This window comes from Pristiophorus japonicus, unplaced genomic scaffold (genome assembly GCF_044704955.1).
Source record: "Pristiophorus japonicus isolate sPriJap1 unplaced genomic scaffold, sPriJap1.hap1 HAP1_SCAFFOLD_654, whole genome shotgun sequence".
NCBI lineage: Eukaryota > Metazoa > Chordata > Chondrichthyes > Pristiophoridae > Pristiophorus > Pristiophorus japonicus.
This window is the reverse complement of record NW_027254566.1, coordinates 98918-118205: the sequence shown is the minus strand read 5'-3', so window position 1 is coordinate 118205 and position 19288 is coordinate 98918. Positions and strand designations below refer to the sequence as shown.

The 19288-nt window shown below is 46.0% G+C and overlaps 1 protein-coding gene across 3 annotated transcripts in view; it reads left to right on the top strand.

The window, feature by feature from the left end:
- The first annotated feature begins 4737 nt into the window (after positions 1–4737).
- Positions 4738–19288, top strand: part of LOC139255871 (bromo adjacent homology domain-containing 1 protein-like) — a 102807-nt gene continuing 88256 nt past the window's right edge. Inside the window, exons 1-2 of one of the 3 annotated variants that reach the window (XM_070874043.1) lie at positions 4738–4905; positions 5778–6189. The gene's annotated coding sequence lies outside the window, so the exon portion shown is untranslated. Of the gene's footprint in view, positions 4906–5306; positions 5403–5777; positions 6190–19288 lie in introns of those variants that run through there. The other 2 variants (XM_070874041.1, XM_070874042.1) reach the window with 2 other exon arrangements.

The following is a 19288-nucleotide window of genomic DNA, read 5'->3' as shown; positions in this document are numbered from 1 at the left end:
AATAAATCCCAGAAGTTTAGTACTTACCACTAAAGATGTATGTTAGTGTCAACATTTCCTCTCACTTTTACATCTTGTCCAGCTATACATTGAATTGTCTTGAATAGCTTCTCTCTTTAAATATCTCGAGCTGTCTGTGTCTTTCTCTAGCTTTTAATCCATCTCCCTATTTCCATCTCTGTGCTCCAGCTCTCTCTGCCTTTGCCTCTTTCTTTGTATCTCTGTCTTTCTCTTTATCCCATCTTTGTCTGTGTACCTTTCTCTTCATCCAACTTCTTTCTTTCTTTCTTACCCTCTATCTTTCTTCCCCTCTTTCTTTCTTCCCCTCTTCTCATTTCTGACTCCCTTATCCCAGCCATCATTTTGTTCCTATTTGTCTATCTCAGGTTCTCATTTTAATTTTAATGTTCTCTCTCACACTCACAGGCCCTAATATTACCGGGGAGACAGGAAGAGAGCGAAAAGGCAGTTTAGTGGCCGGTGAATCCAGAACGGGTTTCCTTCGAGCCCTGCCGAATTTAACGATTAGCATTTTTGGAATCCATTTCCCGGCAGTAGCCAGCCAGATTGAGAGGCTGGCTGACTGTCGGGCAGGTAGGCCTGTGGCAGTAAGCCGCAGCTGGAAAGCATATAGAAGGGAGAGAGAAATTGAAGGTTGGCGGGGGACATCGATGGAGGGGCTGGAAGAGATCTGGGAAGGAGGGAATAAGATCCCGCGGGGGACAGGGGAGCGAGCACCCAGAGCGATCGGCAGGGGAGGAGCAGATTGCAGGGGGGGGCCTGTGGAGGAGATCGTGGGCCATGGAGACATCGGAGGGCATTGGATAGTGGCAGGGGGCATGGTTCGATCGCTGAGGAGGTTAAGACGGTAGCTTGGTGGGCTGGAGGGAAGCACTCCTGCACCTCTTGGCCCACAAGCTGTACTGGTTCCATTCAACAGTCCTCGCCTCCCTTCAGCTGCCATGTTTCCAGAGGCCTGAGCTGGCCAGCGTTAAGGCTGGAACAGACAAAACAATATTAGGCACAAACAGCACTTCATCTTTCAGTTCAGCACTTTACAGCCTTCTGGACTCAACATCGAATTCAACAATTTCAGACCGTAACCTCTGCCCATATTTTGCTCCCTTTCCTCCTCCTCATTGACCTCAAAAGTTAACTCTATTTCTCGCACCACAGATGCTGCCTGACCCAGTGAGATTTCCAGCATTTTCTGTTTTTATTTCAGATTTCAGCATCCGCAGTATTTTGCTTTTTTTACTATTAATATTTTGTTAGTTAGGAACCAAGTTATGTTGAGTTAGATGTACAAATTATAAAAAAAAGACTTGGATTTATATAGCGCCTTTTATGACCATCGTATGTCTCAAAGCGCTTTACAGCCAATGAAGTACTTTTGGAGTGTAGTCACTGTTGTAATGTGGGAAACACTGCAGCCAATTTGCACACAAGCAAGCTCCCACAAACAGCAATGTGATAATGACCAGATAATCTGTCTTTTTGTTATGTTGATTGAGAGATAAATATTGGCCGGGACACCAGGGATAACTCCCCTGCTTTTCTTTGAAATAATGCCATGGGATCTTTTACATCCACCTGAGAGGGCAGACGTCTCATCTGAAAGACAGCACCTCCAACAATGCAGTGCTCCCTCAGCACTGTACTGGAGTGTCAGCCTAGATTTTTTTATGTTTAAATCCCTGGTGTGGGACTTGAACCCACAACTTTATGACTCAGAGGCAAGAGTGCTACCCACTGAGCCACGGCTGACACTATTATAACTATATAAATTATACTGCTAAAGAGGCTGAAAATTCTCTATGAAAAATTAAGTGCAAGCCAATCCAGTCAGAAATTGATTCTGCCCATGCATGGCCAACAATAAATTACATTTATATAGCGCATTTAATGGAGTAAATCATCCCAAGACGCTCAACATGAGTCCTATCAATAAAAAACATTTTGACACCGAGCTACAGAAAGAGATATAAGGACAGATGACCAAAAGCTTGGTCAAAGAGGTAGGTTGTAAGAGGAGAGAGAGGTAACGTGACGGAGAGGCTTATATATACACCATGAGTCGTACATATGCACAAGCCCACCAGCCGCCTCCACATGTACAACCAGGGAAGGACAGTGCATCTACAATCACATGACATGTACGTTTCCAAAACTCTGTTGTCCACTGAGGGAGATTGGCATCGAGTGTTGAGCTTCGAAGCTTATTAGATGCAGCCCCCAATTTTTGGTGGAATCTTGTGGCGCCCCATTTTTTTGCTTGCTGAAATAATTCAATTGTGACGTGTACCATGAGGAATGTGACTAGCTGGAGGGAATCAGTATCTGCTCAATATAAAGCTGTTAATAATTAAGCAAAGGTATCTTAAAGGTATTTATTTATAACTTTAAACAGGCTATTTTGACCCTCTAAATCTTAATGATTAGACTACAATCAGAATATCATCCTACTTTCAAAAAGACATTGATTCAGCAGAGATGGTTCAGAGAAGATAGCAAGGATGATTCTGGGATTTAAGATGAAAAAAAAGAAAGACTTGGATTTATATAGCTTTTTTATATATAATTTTCATTACCCCCGGACGTCTCAAAGCATTTTACAGCCAATGAAGTACTTTTTGAGTGTAGTCACTGTTGTAATGTGGCAGCCAACTTGCGCACAGCAAGCTCCCACAAACAGCAATGTGATAATGACCAAATAATCTGTTTTTGTTATGTTGATTGAGGGATAAATATTGGCTAGGACACCGGGGCTAACTCCCCTGCTCTTCTTTGAAATAGTGCCATGGGATCTTTTACGTCCACCTGAGAGGGCAGATGGTTTAACATCTCATCCAAAAGACAGCACCTCCAACAATGCAGCACTCCACAAGTGTCAGTCTAGATGTTTGTGCTCTGGTCTCTGGGATAGGACTTGAACCCACCACCTTCTGACCCAGAGGCAAGAGTGCAACCCACTGAGCCACAGCTGACACCTGAAATGTGAGAGTCATTGAGCAGGACATTGCTTCAGTGGAGAAATGAAAAATAAGGAGAGATATGATTGAGGTTTATAAAATGGTGATTGGTGCAGATAATATAGCTGTAATCTGAATTGTGAATTCAGGAATAAAGGACACAACTGAAGCATTAGTACATCCCAAGCAATACTGGAGGTTAGAGATTTTTCCCACAGTGAGTATGTGGAATAAACCTTCCCATGTATCATCCCTTTAAAAAGAGCTTGATAAGTAACTGGTTAAGAATGGGATTAAAGGTTAAAACAACAAAGATGCATACGCTCTTTGGAATGTGATAATTCATGTACTTCATGAATGGAGGGTATAGGCTGTGGGCTCAAGCATCATTTCTAAAAGAAAAAACTTGCATTTATATGTGACTTTCATGACCTCAAGATATCCTAAGTGGTTTACAACCAATGAAGTGCTTTTGAAATATAGTCACAGTTGTAATGTAGGAAATGCGACAGCCAATTTGTGCACAGCAAGCTCCCACACATAGCAATGAGATAAATGACCAGATAATCTGTTTTAGTGATGTTGGTTGAGGGATAAATATTGGCCAGGACATCAGGGAGAACTCCCCTGCTCATTGTCGTAATAGTGTTGTGGGATCTTTTACATCCACCTGAGAGGGCAAACAGGGGCTCATTTTAACATCTCATCTGAAAGATGACACCTCCGATAGTGCAGCACTCCCTGAGTACTGCATTGGAGTGTCAGCCTGGATGATGCGCTCAAGTCTCTGGAGTGGAAGGAGATATTAGGATAGGTGGTCAAGAGCTTAGTCAAAGAGGTAGGTTTTAAGGAAGGTCTTAATGGAGGAGAGGCAGGTAAGTTCAGGGAGGGAATTCCAGAGATTAGGGCCAAGATGGCTGATAGCATGGACTCCAATGGTGCAGTGAAGGAAGTGGGTGATGGACAAGGGGCCAAAGTTGGAGGAATGCATTGCTGGAGGGTTGTAGGGCTGGAGGAGGTTGCAGAGTTACAGAAAGGTGAAGTCATGGAGGGAGGTTAACACGGGCGATATTACAGAGGTGGATGTAGGGGATCTTGGTGATAAAGAAGGTATGGGGGTGGAAGCTCAGCTCAGCTCAGCGTCAAATCGAACAGCAAACTTGCGGAGTCTGGTTCAGCCTGAGACAGTGGCCGGGAGGGGGACAGGCTGGGTGGGGGGAATGGTTAGAATTGGTGGCTAAGGACTGGAGATTGAGGGGCGATCTCACCAAGGCTTCTTCAGCAGCACCTCCCAAACCTGCGACCTCTACCACCCAGAAGGACAAGGGCAGCAGGCGCATGGGAGCACCACCACCTCCAAGTTCCCCTCCAAGTCACACAATTTCCTGACTTGGAAATATATCGCCGTTCCTTCATCGTTTCTGGGTCAAAATCCCGTAGCTCCCTCCCTAACAGCACTGTGGGAGAACCTTCACCACACGAACTGCAGCGGTTCAAGTAGGCGGCTCACCGCCACCTTCTCAAGGGGCAATTTGGGATGGCCAATAAATGCCGGCCTTGCCAGCGACGCCCACATCCCAGGAACAAATTTTTTACAAGTCTGGAGATTCAATGGAGATGGATAGCAGTTTATTGCATTGTCATAAAGAGGCACTGTTTTCTTATATAAACTCGTATCTGGCAGACTTTTTTTGTTGTTGCTTATTTTGGGGGGGGGGGAGGAGCCGGGAGAATCATGTGTTACTTTTATCATGTACCAGTGACCTGATTGTGTGTTACGACACGTGGTGCGTTCCAAAACAAGATGAATTTGCCGAAACGTTCAAAGGCAGTGTCTGCGTTGTGTTTATAAAAAAAAGTGACGTTTGCAAACTTTGTGACTAATGAGCGAGCATTGAGCGGAGCAGCAAACGGCAACCACTGGATAGAACAGGTGGGGACCGGTTTGGGTATTTACTGCGTGTTGGGGGGACAGGGGAGGCCAGCACACGCGGAGGGCCAGGGGTGACTTTGAGTTGTACCAACAGTTCGAGCGCAAGAGATGCTCCCGTCAGCGATCGCACCGAGACTTTGTTTCTTGGTAGCGAACGTATTAATATTGCGAGCAATGGTGTACGTTGCCGATGGCTTTCCTATTGGCAAAACAGTACTTTGATTTGGACTTTTTGTTTTAAATCTCTCCGATAAGAGGACGCGTGTTACGTGTGCGTGATTTGCAGAATGTTGCATTCCAGCTCCCGGCCAAGTCACGTTCCCGGAAGCGGAGCATGACATGTTTTTTTTGTGTGTGTCGCGATTGCGATTAAATTCGTCCAAGACTCTGGAGCTCACGTCGCTTTCCCGGGGGGAGGGGGCGGGGGAGAAAGAATGTTCTCCAGATTGAACTGCGTGCTACGCCGCGTCTCAGCTGCTTGTAAACTTCGACACAAGGTACAGCTTTTCCACTCCACTCATGCACTTTCAGCTGATGGGTCCCCCTGCTCCCTCCCCGCCATAGCAAAAAACGCCAAACAAAGTCTTGGCGGTCTGTCTTAAAGCAACTCCCGTATTACTAGCTTCAGGTGGAGAGCAAGTTTATCGTGTTATTTTATTTGTGAATGCACAGCGTGTGGTATTTTAAATATCCCCATCTCCTCCAAACCAGAACGGTGCAAAAACACCACCGGCCGTGTCTTCCTCCCTAATCGGATAGAGGAAGCACGTTGAAAGCCGATTCTTAGAATCGATCGACGATTGCAAATAGGGAAGTGGTGGGGTGCCACTGATGTGCGATATGTTACTTGCTTTTTTTGCATTTTATTCCAGGAACGATGGGCGGGGGCTGATCTTTTAACGGACGGTTCTTTGGCCCTATCCACCTCGGCCGCATCCCCGCAAACACACTCACTGCTGCGGGGCGGGGGGCACTTTCTGTATTCACTCCCCTCTCTCTCTCCTCCCCTCACTGTCCCCGCCTCCTTCATTATTTATCCATTACCGTGGCCCATATGGCAACCGTTACTTTTACTTTTGTTATGCAAATTAAATTTTCTTTTGCACACGTAATATTACCCACCACCCAAAAGAAAAAAAACAACATGGCGCAGGGCAAGCTGGTCTGAAAAGTTGCTGCTTTATAAAAAAAATCTTATCTATCTATATATTTAAACCCCCCACATCTTGTGCATCCTGGTTGGTTGCAATGTGTGGCCGGCGAGCGCCAGCGCGAGGGCCCCAGGTAAGTGTCAGCCTGTCAGTCAGCGGGTGCCCGGGGATCCGGGCTCGGCTCGGGGCCATCACAGCGGAGGCACCGGGGGCCGAGAAAAGGTTAACCCCGGCGGAAGAATGCAGCCTCTCCGCCGCCGAGCGGATGCAATGCAGCGAGCCGGGTGGACGGCACCTAGCTCTGAAGAAGTTTGATGTTTGAATGAGGATGTAATGTTAAAAAAATAAATTAAATGGATGGAGGGGGGTGAGTGACGGGGCCGCGGCGCGCGCCGTGCTGCCAGCTGGTGGTTGGCGGGCGGCCCCGGGCTCGAGCTGTGGCGGACCCGCGAGGGAGCCCAGTGTTTACCTTACTCGCCCGCCCTCCGGCCGGCCGGAGCTGGTGCCGCAGGCTGGGCCCCCGGCACTGGCCCCCCCCGGGAGCTGCAGCCCGGTGAGGGAGGGAGGCCGTCCGTCATGACTGAAAACCAGGCCGGGGTGTGAAGGGGTGACAAACTCCAACACCCTTCATCACCCGGCCCGCCCTTAATACCGGGTGGGGTGCTGCCGGGAGCCGGGCCGGCTGAACCCTTCCCCCATCTTCTGCAGCCTGACCTGGGCTGGGGAGAAGGGGAAACTCGCGGAAGAGAAGGAGGAAGTGAGCCAGGCAAAAAAAAGAGAGGTAGCTGAGAAAGGACGAGGATATGAGCGGGAGAACGAAGGTGTGAGGCGCAGGAAGGGGATGGAAAGGGGAAGAAAAACTTACATTCATATAGTGCCTTTCACGACAACCCGACGTCTCCAAGCGCTTCACAGCCAATGAAGTCCTTTTGGAGTGCAGTCACTGTTGTAATGTGGGAAACGCAGCAGCCAATCGCACAGCAAGCTCCCACAAACAGCAATGTGCTAATGACCAAGTCGCCTGTTTTTGTGATGTTGATTGAAGGATAAATATTGGCCAGGACACTGGGGGTAACTCCCCTACTCTTAGAAATAGTGCCATAGGATCTTTTACGTCCACCTGAGAGAGCGGTCAGGGCCATTGGTTTTATGTCTCATCTGAAAGATGGCACCTTCGACAGTGCAGCACTCCTCAGCACAACACTGGAGTGTTTGCCTGGATTTATGTGCTCAAGTCTGCAGTGGAACTTGAACCCACAACCTTCTGACTCATGAGCCACAGCTGTGAAAGCTGAGAAAGAATGAGGATATGTGTGAGGAGCAGGAAGATGGTGTAAAGGGAGCGGGGATAGAGAAGCTGAGAGGAGGGGGAGGGGAAGAAGAAACCATGAAGAGGAACACCACGTGAGGAGAAAAAAAAACAGATGGAGAGGGGACGAGACAACGTGAGCGAGAGATATACATGAGAGGAGCGAATGGGGAAATGGAGAAGTGGAGTTAGAAACCAGAGGGAACAACAAGGGATCAAGGGAAAGCGGAGAGAAGAAAAGGGAAAAATGAGAAGGAAGGATAGAGATGGAGCTACAAAGGAAAAGAGAAGGGAAGCACAGATGAGAAAGTGGTGACAGTGAGCTGCTGGGGATGAGAGAAAGGGAAGGAAAGTGAGAAAGATGTCAGGGGAATAAAGGGCAGGTGAAGGGAGGGTGAGGAGTGATGGGAAGAGAAAGAGCAAGAAAGTGAGGGGAGAAAAAGGGAGATAAACAAAGGGAGATATTGGAGTAGAAGGTGAAAGGAGAGTGGACAGGGAAAGAATAAGGGAACAGAAAAAGAAAAAGGGAAAGCTGTGCATGTAAAGAAGATTGAGAGGAAAGTTGAGCGCATTATTCGGAAGAAGAAGCCAGAGTGAGGGGAGAAAGGAAGAAGGGGAGGGAGTGTGATGTAAAGGAGAGGGAAATGGAGAAAATAGGAGAGAAGGTGAAAGATGGGCGATGCAGAGGGAAGAGATAAAAGTTGGGAACAAAGGAAACTGAAAGAAAGGTAAAGGAGAGTGTGGGGAGCTTGAAAAAAGGTAGTGAAAAGAGGAAGATGAGTAAAGCAGGTTTCAGAAAGAGAAGCATACCACAGAAAAATAGATCATTAAAGGAAGCAAAGAGGGGATTTGGGAAGGAAAATTAATGGGGAGTCAAAGAGTGAGGAAGAGAAGATGGGCAGGTATAAGAGAGGGAACACAATGGAGACGTGTTGGTTCAGGCAAGAAAAGACGGAGGGGATAATTGGAAGAAAAAAGGGAGAGGGATGGGGAATAGGTAAGAGGGAAGAAAATGTGGAGAGTGAGCAGAAGAAAAAGGGGAGGGAGTTGAATTGAGGGAATCTTGAGTCAGAAAGATGAGTAAAAGTGTGGGGAAGGAATAAAGGGGAGGAGAGGTTGCCAAGTATGAGAGGAGGATGGGTGGTGGGTTGTAAAGATGGAGAGGGGATAGAAAGACTAGCAGCAAGAGAGAATAAGGAGGAAGTGAGGTAGAAAAAGGTGGGAGGCATGAGCAAGGTAAAGATAGCGTAGAGGGAGGGGAAATAAAGTCTGTGGAGGAGGAATGAAAGGGAGAGCAGAAGAAAGTGAAAAGGGATGGCTGGCAAAGGAGGTGCGGAGATGAGTAGGGGAAGAGTGGAGACTAAAATGAGAAAGAAATGGGCAAATGTGAAGGAGATGGATAGAAAGGCAGCGGAATGTGATGTGAGAAGGAAGAGCAGGTGGCGTGGGAAGCAAGGGGGAACGAAGGGAGGGAGAGAGGAATGGGTAAAAGAATGATGGAGGAGGTGAATAAGGCAGGGAGAGTACAAGAGAAAGAGGAAAATATTAGAAATTTATGAGATAATAGAAAGAGAAGGGGAAGGAGAGTGAGAGCAAGCAGGAGTATTGAGAGGAGAGAGCAGAAGTTAGAGGGGTCACAAGATGGAGAGGAGGAAATGAAGGATCGGCAGGGAGAGAGACGGTGTGGAGGGAAGACGTGGGAGAGGAAAGAGTTTGAGGAAGATAGGGGAGGAAGGGAGCGCAGAGGAGAAGGGAGGAATAGGAAATTGGGAGAAAGATGAAGCATAGTGGGAAAGAAGAGAAAAAGATGGGAAAATATGAAGGGGAAAGAAATGGGAGGAAAGGGAACGGTGAGAACTAAAGAGCGAGAATAGGTAGCAAGAAGGGGGAAGGGAGAAAATTAAAGTGAGGGAGAAGGGTAGGATTAGAGGGAGCAGAGGAAAGCTAGAAAGAGGATTGTGAAAGATTTGAGTCACAAGGAGAGAAAAAGGGGAGTGGGAGGAGAAAGGGAGAGGAGAGAAAAAGGGGAGTGGGAGGAGAAAGGGAGAGGAGAGAAAAAGGGATAACGTAAAAGGGCAAAAGGAGAGTGGAGCAAAGATGGAGAGAACGATGGAGTGAGACATTCAGCGGGAAGAGCGCTGAAGGAAGTGCACAGAAGAGCTACAAGGCTGACTGATGTCAAAGGTCCGAGTTATGAGGAAAGGCTGCACAATCTTGGGTTTTTCAGCTTGGAAAAGAGTCTGAGAGATGGTCTTACAAAGGTTTGATGATGAATTGTATGGAGTAGGAAAATTGGGAAAATTACTTTCAATACTGGATAAAAAGGGGGCGAGGATAGAACAGGAAAAACAAGGGTGCCAGTCGGTGCAAGGGAAAGGAAGGGGCAGGGGGGCAAGAGCAACGTCGTGAGAAGATATGGGAATGAGTGAGTCAGAGATTAGGAGGGGAGTGTGTGAAGGGGGAAAGTGATGGGAGAATGGGGATGAAGGAGTGTGATCGATGGGGGAAGGAGTGAGTCATGTTGACCAAGACTGTAGGAGGGCAGAGTAATGTGGGGAAAGGAGCATGCAACAGATTGAGGGTAGGGTGTATAATGTGGGAAGAAAGCGTACAATGGACTTGGAGCACATTGTTTTAGTTTTGTAGACAATAAATCTGCAATATGCTTTTACTTTGTATAATTAGGTAAGGATGGAAGGTTTGGTGGGAACAGAGGGGAAGGGATAAGAGGAATTAGTGTTTTTTCTTCCTCCAGCATGTTCCTGGAATAACACAAATGTGCAGCAAAGAGCAATAATACTGTTTGAGGTGGTGAAGCCAGGTTTGGTGATGGCCAAGCAAACTGATCACATGCTGGATGCGCTCAAGCCTATGGTTCTGGTACCAGCAGCAATGTATAAGTAGGAGATGGGGGCGAGGACATTGAAAGCAGAAGCTGGATAGTTGACTGAAGTGGCTGATTTGTGGGCCAAAGCAAGAGTGAATTAGTGAAGGTTCTGGTGGAGCACGAATGTGATGGGTTGGAGACAGGCAGAGAGACCAATTGCTCAGAGGTAGCCTTTTGGATGATGAGGACAGCAGAAGTGCTGTAGCCTTGGGTGGTGGTGAGGTGAAAGACATGACCATATAGAGATTCGGAAGACTGTGGGTGAAAGTTTGAGAGAGACTGGGAATGTAGGGTGAAGTCAATGAGGATGAATCACAGCTCTGTGCAGAGGTTAAATGAGGATAATATTTCAGCAAGAAAGTCACGAGTACTTGGGAGGTTGCACCCAAGTGAGGACTTTAAAAATCTGGTAGGAGGGAACAGTGGAGTTTGAAGTCCTCCAATGAGAAGATGGCAGAGATGTAAGGGTGAAGCTAAGATGGTACCTGAAGAGGAGAGTCATGACACGACCATATCATTTAAGTGGGGAATATGTAGATGGGCCGAACAGCTGTGTTCAAAGTCTTGAGTGGTTTACAAGAGCGAGGGTTGGAGGATGGGGTTTAAAAAAAAAGCTACAAAAGCACCGTTGATGAGTTTTAGGCAGGGATTTGAAGTGAGGGGGAGGTAGCAAGGTCAAGTGTTTCTTAGAGGGTGTCAAAGATCAGCCTTCAGTCAAGGAGAGTGATGTGTAGTAAACTGGGGATTGCGGGGGGGGGATGGGAGTGGAATTTGCAAGGTTGTGAAAGATTGTTGAGATAAAATGGAATGAAAAGATGGAGAAATTTTGAAGTCCAGAGCATTGAGAGCAATGCGTTGGAAGACGGACCACCAGTGGAGTTTAGTAAGGACATTGGAGAGGTTGTGGGTAGCAGAAAGAAAAGAAAGTGTGATAGAAATGGGGATGGAGACACATAGGAAGCAACATTGGAACATAAAAACAGGAGTGTGCCATTTTAGCCTATGGAGTTTATTCAATTAGACATGGCCGATATGTATCCTAACTCCCATCCAACCGTTTTGGTTCCATAACCCTTAATACCCTTGCCTAACGAAAATCTAAATTTCTGTTTTGAAATTTTCAATTGTCACAAGAGTCAGTGGAAGAGAGAGAAGAGAAAGACAGGGGAGTGAAGTCATGGAGTAGGGATGCATTCCATCTACTTTGGCCCAGATGGTCCAGTTTTGAAGTGTGCTGTTTGCTAGTTTGTGAAGTGTGAAAGGAACATTAAAACCGGAGGCATTTTTCCTCCTCCCTGACTTTTATTTTACGTGACTCTTCATATGGAAGTGTTTTGTGTGTGAAGTTTAATCGGTATTCTGATTTTACCCTCTCTCCTGCTCCAACTCTCCCCTGTTCATTTTTGATTTCAGTAAAAGGTGGCATTTGGGGAGAGAATGAAAAGTGAAGGTTTGATCAAGAATGGGGAAAAGTGAGATGTGATCTTTCCCACTTTCTCTCCCACCTCACATTCTGTCCCTGGAGCTGGACAGAGCTGATGACTCAGTGAGATGAAGAAAGTGATTGCACTGGGGGGGGATATTGTATGTGTAACAGGATAGGTAGAGCAGAGTAAATGAGAGGGAGAGGAAACAGGTGGACGGGCAGAATGTGTGAGGGTGGAAGCAGGAATGGTGTACACAAGGGACTATGTGATGTTTAAAGGGGTTCAAGGTGGACTGTGTGAGAAACAGATTTAGATATATTAAAGAGTTCCACGCCAGTTTTTCTGTGGGCCTCATGGGATGAAAGTAAATTTGCCTTTGAGAGGAATGCAGCTGAAAGTTGTGTGTAAAGTAACTGAACAGAATTAAAAGTTTGTAAAAAAAGGAAGAAAGACTACACATTACTGGCTTCTTGTAAAGTGCCGACTCCTTTGGGAGTCCGTTGTCCACCCGGACCTCCTGGATCTAGCATTGGTACGTATGTGCTTGCTATTTATGTTGTTGACATGCAATTCAGGTGTAACAAACAGGATGTTGGTGGGAAAATGTGTTGTTTTGGAGCAGGGTTGACCTATCTTCTGAGTAAAAGTTGCCTTGTGTGCATTGGGTGGAGCTGGGGCTGGTTACTTGAAATCCAGGCTAATTGGCACCGATGGTGTGCAGTGGGTAAGGGATGTGTTTCGGCCAGTGACTTTAGAAAAGCCTGTTTGCAAGATACATACTTGCTCTCGGACCAAAAGAGAAAAGAGCTGCTGTGGAACATGTCCAATTTGCCTAAAGTGGCTTCCTGCTTTTCAGTGCTTCTGGCAGGATGTAGGCTTTGGGCAGGATTTAAAAAGTGGTGCCACCCTGGCTCGGGACAATCACAGCCTTGGGTACACCCCGTAAGTGTAGGGGGATTTGTATATCAGATTCTGGGTGGGTTGGACTTTTGCCAGTGTGTGTTCTATTGATGAAATACAGGTTTGAAAAATTAAAAGTGGGCAGGGGAGCAAAGTTGTTTCAAAAGGCTAAGTGTAGTGCAGAAGTGATAACATTCTAGCCTCCCAAGAACAATGAAACCCAAAGTTCACAACTTTGAGTTATTAGAGGAGGGAATACATGTCGTATAATCACCTTGAACTGCATTTCTGTTTTAACTTTGTAAGAGCTTTGTAACTTTTTTGTCACGTTAGATTTTCTGCCCCTATCTTTAGGTGTTGATCCGTGGTTGGGGTTTCCTAGCATCAGTTGCCACCACTGCTTTAGTCAGGTGCTGTCAGGCTGTTTGACCCTGGTAGGGGAGGGAATGTCACAGCTCAGCCTGATCCTGCCTTCACCAGACAGACAGACAGACAGACAGCCACATGCGTGCGCTTCTAGGAGGAGGGGCAGTACACTCGATTGCGATCAAGAACAGGAATGCCGGATAATTTTCCTCTTCTCTTTAACCCCTCCCAACCCAGTGGCACTGAGGCTAGTTGTAGTGCTTCAAATGCCTCCCCTGCCAGAACTGAGATATCAGCACAGATTATGGGAGGGCAGAGGGAGAGCTACACACTGCTGATAAAAGGTACTGATTTCATTAGGATACAGCCCTTGCATAAACTAGAGACCAATTGTGATCAGGCCAAGCAAGATAAGAATTGATGAGGGTGGGGGTGGGCGTTTAAAGGTCAGTAATCACTGATCACAATTGAAGTCGCGAGGAGGCTGATAAAGGGAGGGGGTATAAATTTCGAGATGACTAATTTTTGCGCTTAGTTCTGCTTTGCTTATTCAGCTCCATACGACACCCGATTGATACAGTTTATACAAGCGCCGAAGTGTGGGAGACTCTTAATTTAGCTGATTCTTTTTGAATCTTGAATAACTGAATGTGTAGTACACCAACTTCATTTATCTAATTTGTGATGTGTGGTGGGTGGGTGGGAAAATGATGCTGTGTGTTCCTGTATATATCATATACTTTGTGCATTTCTGAGTATAACAGTCCTGTGGACGTACAATAGGGATTGTAGTGGGTGCCTCACTCCTATATGTTCCATGCTCTTTCAGTGTCAATTTATGGAACAGGGTTGGACTTTGCTAATGTATTGTATCTGTTGTCTGGAATTTAAACTTTGGATTGTGATGGGATTGCAGCTTTGCAATATGCCCTTATAGAGAACGCACAGGGGGAAGTTTGCAGTATAGACTACTAGGTGGCTGATTTCCCTTAGCAAAAATTCTCAATATTAGAGAGTGCATGATCAGTTAAAATCACTCTTGTGGGAGACCTGCAAATCAGAATGTTCCAAAAACAATTTAGCAAGAGATTGCCTCAGGGCAAGTGGTTAACATTGCCTGTAATTTGCTCTGTGTTAATCAGTGCTGTTTTATAGTGAATAAATGCATTTTTGCATGCTACTGTGCTGCAGGAGAGATGATCAAAAGTAGTACTTGGTTTTGAAGACGTAGCCTGAGTCTTGAAGGTGTGACCGGATAAAATATGGGATTCATTAGGAAGAGTGAACTATGTGTTGGGGAAAAGCGTGGAAGGTACATCAATTAACAATCTGTTGCTATAATCCCTTATTGCATCAAAATTACAACATGGAACCAGTCTGTATTGGTGTTCAGGCTCCACACAAACAATGGTCCTAATCCTGTGTCCACCCTGTTCTTGTATTCAATTATTCCCCCTTTCCTTCAAACCACCTATCTAATTTTTAAATGTTGGCATGGTTCAATCTGCTTCAGTCACTAATTCTGTTTGTGTACTTCACAGTTTCACAATCCTCTAAGAAGTTTCTCCTGCTCTCTGTTCTAAATCTCTGGCGAGTCTGGAGAAGCTGGGGTTCTTCTTGAAGCAGACAAGGTTGGGGAGATTGATTGAAGGGTTTTGATAAGTAGATAGGGAGAAGCTGTTTCCACTGGTGGGAGCGTTGGCTGTGGTTCTCTTTAAAAGTCATACAGGGCTATGCTAGAATTGAGATGCAAATATCTCAATGTCAGTGCTTCAGTTTTGATTTTTATTTCCCAGGTACTGTCAGATAAGATGATAAACATGTTCCGGTGAACATAAAATGGCACAGTTTGAGGAAGAGCAGGGAGTACTCTATGTCCTGACAAACGTTCTTCTCTTGGCTAATGTCACTAAAAATAATTAATTGGCCATCATCGCATTTGCTGTTTGTGGGATCTTGCTGTGTGCACATTGGCTGCTCTGCCTACGTAACAGTGAGTGCACTTCAAAAGCAATTCATTGGCTGTGAAATGCTTTGGGACATCCTGAGGGTGTGATGAGCTATGTAAATACAAGTTTAAGTTTTTTTTTGCTTAACTTTGGTGGACAAATGCGTCATGCATTGCATCTGATGCAGTACTGAGGCAAATAGATGAGGCAGGTTCTAGATTTTATTCGTGCTCTCCCCCTTCCTCACCCTCCCTCCCTCCCTTTCTCTCCCTCCTGTTCCAGTTAACTGATTTTCAACCGGCCTGAGGGTACTTTTGGCTTGCATGCCATTGAGTTAGAGATGGTGGGTGAATAAAATGAGCCAGGCTTTTGACTGCTGGTCGCTGTCCAGTGATCCTCTGCTGGAATAAACTTGTTGAAGGGCACAGGGCAAGGATAGGGTTGGCCTTCAATGCGATGAACTCTGTAGTTGAATAGTCTGCTGATAGTGTATTTCTTTTTATGGAAGTAAACTACTACAGCACAGAAGACGGCCATTCGGCCTATCGAGTCTTTGAAGAGCAATCCAATTAGTCTCACTCCTCTGCTCTTTCCCCATATCCCTGCAGTTTTTCTCCTACCCTTTTGAAGGCTATTTTTGTCCAAAAAAATTACATTATCCATTGAGGTGAATTTGAATGAAACAGCATGAGGTTTTTTTTGCTGAATTAAAATAAAACAGTTATGAATTGAGAGGAGTATACGGTATTACCCAGACTCTTGGGAAGAAAGACTGTTTGAACAAAAATGTTGAAGATCTGCTGGTACCTGTGGAAATATATTCCAGTGTGGTTAACACCTTCAGGAGAGAAGAGAGAGCAAAACCTGTTAACCTGAATACAGGGACTTCAGTTTATTCTCATACCATAGCTGATGTAATATTTACAATTAAAAAAAAATCATTTAAAGATCTACGGTGTGTTGGTATATTGTGTTCTTGCTGAGCATGCATGGCACATCCTCTTCTGATTTAATCAGCAGTGACACGGCCACTCCCTGTGGTTCTACCATGCCTGACCTCTTGTTTATGGGCAGATGGTGACATTCCTGTATTCCCATACCGAGAAAGTGTTGGGTCCTCCCTCGATGGCAGCTCAAAGTGGGTTTTAAATTGGATGATTTCAGTGCCTGGTTAATTCTGTGTGGATTGGATTGTCAGGTGGGCTGAAGAGATTTGCAAACTTGGCGAGTTGAGTTCCTTCAGAAGTGGTTTTTTGTCTCGAGTTTCACTGTTCGTGCGACACCACATTACTGAGTCTGCAGAAATGCTTCATGAGAACCTCGAGCTCTGTGCTGAAGTGATGGTGTGTGTGTGCATAGTAAAAATTGAGCTAGGCTCTTGAAGCTCTTCTGATATGTTGGCTCAGTGTCCACCTCTGGTTACAAAGATTAATGCTGAGGCCTAGTTGAAGATAATAAGCCTTTGGTGGCACGTGTTGCTTTGAAATGCTTGGATTCACTCAGTCTTGTTGCAACGTTACAATGACTAGCGATTGTTAGCTTCTAACTTTGTAGCGGAAGCCCAGGAGACCTCCCCTCATGCCACCTGGGGCTTATTTGGAGCGTGCTTACTCTGCTGAAGCAAACTCACTGCAGATTATCTAATGGATTGAGTTGAATAAACACCTGATCAGTGTGTTGACTAACCTTCAAGAAAGATGAGGCTTCCATCTTGATTGACCTTCTACCGGCTAGTACAGAAAGAACACGCATTTGTATAGCACTTTTCACAACTTCCGGCACGTCCCAAGGTGCCTTACAGCCAAATGAAATATTTTTGAAGTATAATGAAGGAAACGCCTGTGAACTCATCTGCTTTCGGCATGGAAGCAAGTCATCCTCGTTTCGAGGGACTGCCTATGATGATGTAGGAAACACGGCAACCCACTTGAACCCACAACCTTTTGACTCGGGCGAGAGTGCAACCAACTGAGCCACAGCTACCTCTGGACTTCATGAAAGGGCAGGGGTCAACCCCAAAACAAGTGAGTGACATAACCCAGCCAGGAGATTCTACTCGCTTCCAGAAGTCAAGAGTCCTACTGGTTTTGTGTGAGATTTAATTAAAACTGGCAATTTTTCTTCAAAAATCTCTTTCCTAAAACAAAACATGTAGAGAAATGTATGGAGTCATGGCTTGCAAGCTGAGCTGTATAGGGACTCTGCTGGAATTCCTGTGTGACCAAGGTTTGGCAGAGCTGGACCACAAAGTTTGTGTACGAGCCCTTTATCTCTGCCTGACCCCTCAAATTCTCAAACTGGAGCCTGGGTAAGTGCGTCAATTTGTGTGCAGAATTTAAAAACATTTGTTCCTGGGATGTGGGTGTCGCTGGCAATGCCAGCATTTTTATTGCCCTTGAGAAGGTGGTGCTGAGCTGCAGCTTGAAGCGCTGCACTCTCCGTGTGGTGAAGGTACTCGCAGTGCTGTTGAGGGAGTTCCAGGATTTTGCCCCAGTGATGATTAAGCAATGGTGATATATTTCCATGTCAGGATGCTGTGCGAGTTGGAGCGGAACTTGGAGGTGAATGTGTTCCCATGCACCTGGTGCCCTTGTCCTTCTGATGGTAGAGGTCGTGGTCGTGGCTTTAGGAGATGCTGTCGAAGAAGCTTTGTAAACTGCTGCAGTGCATCTTATAGATGGTACACACCGCAGCCATGGTGTGCTGGCGGTGGAGGGAGTGAATGTTGAAGGTGGAACAGGTGCCAATCAAATGGGCTGCTTTGTCCTGGATGGTATCAAGCTTCTTTAGTATTGTTGGAGCTGCACTCATCCAGGCAAGTTCAGAGTATTCCATCACACTCCTGACGTGTGCCTTGTAGATGGTGGAAAGGCTTTCAGAAGTCAGGTGGTGTATCATTCGTTGCAGAATACCTAGCCTCTAACCTGTTCTTATTGCCACAGTATTTGTGGTTGGTCCAGTTACGTTTCTGGTCAATCGTGACCTCAAGGATGTTGATGGGGGATTCGGTGATGGTAATGCTGTTGAATAAGGGTTGGTTAGACTCACTTGTTGGAGATAGTTCTTGCCTGGCACTTTTGCTCTTTCTTTATCTCTAACTCTCTCTCTCTCTCACTCTCACTCTCACTCTCACTCTCTCTCTCTCTCTCTCTCTCTCTCTCTCTCAGAAACTCTCAGAAAATAGGTGCAGGAGTAGGCCATGCGGCCCTTCGAGTCTGCACCACCATTCAGTAAGATCATGGCTGATCATCTACCTCAGTACCTCTTTCCAGCTTTCCCTCCATACCCCTAGACTCCTTTAGCTGTAAGGGCCACATCTAACTCCCTCTTGAATATATGCAATGAACTGGCATCAACAACTCTCTGCGGCAGGGAATTACACAGGTGACCAACTCTCTGAGTGAAGAAGTTTCTCCTCATCTCAGTCCTAAATGGCTTACCCCTTATCCTTAGACTATGTCCCCTAATTCTGGACTTCCCCAACATCGGAAACATTCTTCCTGCATCTAACCTGTCCAGTCCCGTCAGAATTTTCTATGTTTCTATGAGAACCCCTCTCATCCTTCTAAACTCCAGTGAATACAAGCCCAGTCGATCCAGACTCTCCTCATATGTCAGTCCTACCATCCCGGGAATCAGTCCGGTGAACCTTCGCTGCACTCCCTCAATAGCAAGAATGTCCTTCCTCAGATTAGGAGACCAAAACTGAACACAATATCCCAGGTGAGGCCTCACTAAGGCCCTGTACAACTGCAGTAAGACCTCCCTGCTCCTATACTCAAATCCCCTAGCTATGAAGGCCAACATACCATTTGCCTTCTTCACTGCCTGCTGTACCTGCATGCCAATTTTCAATGACTGATGTACCATGACACCCAGGTCTCGTTGCACCTCCCCTTTTCCTAATCTGCCACCATTCAGATAATCTGCCTTTGTGATTTTGCACCAAAGTGGATAACAGATTTATCCACATTATACTGGATCTGCCATGCGTTTGCCCACTTACCTAACCTGTTCAAGTCCCCTTGCGGCCTCTTGGCGTCCTCCTCACAGCTCACACCGCCACCCAGCTTAGTGTCATCTGCAAACTTGGAGATATTACACTCAACTCCTTCATTTAAATCATTGATGTATATTGTAAATAGCTGGGGTCCCAGCACTGAGCCCTGCGGCACCTGCCATTCTGAAAAGGACCCATTTATCCCGACTCTCTACTTCCTGTCTGCCAACCAGTTCTCTATCCACGTCAGTACATTACCCCCAATACCATGTGCTTTAATTTTGCTCCCCCCTTCACCCCCCCCCTCTCCTTTTGTGTTTCCTTCTGAGTTTTTGTCACGCTGAGTGCACTTGTGGTCTGTTGTAAAGGCAATTACACAGGTAGACTTAGCAAG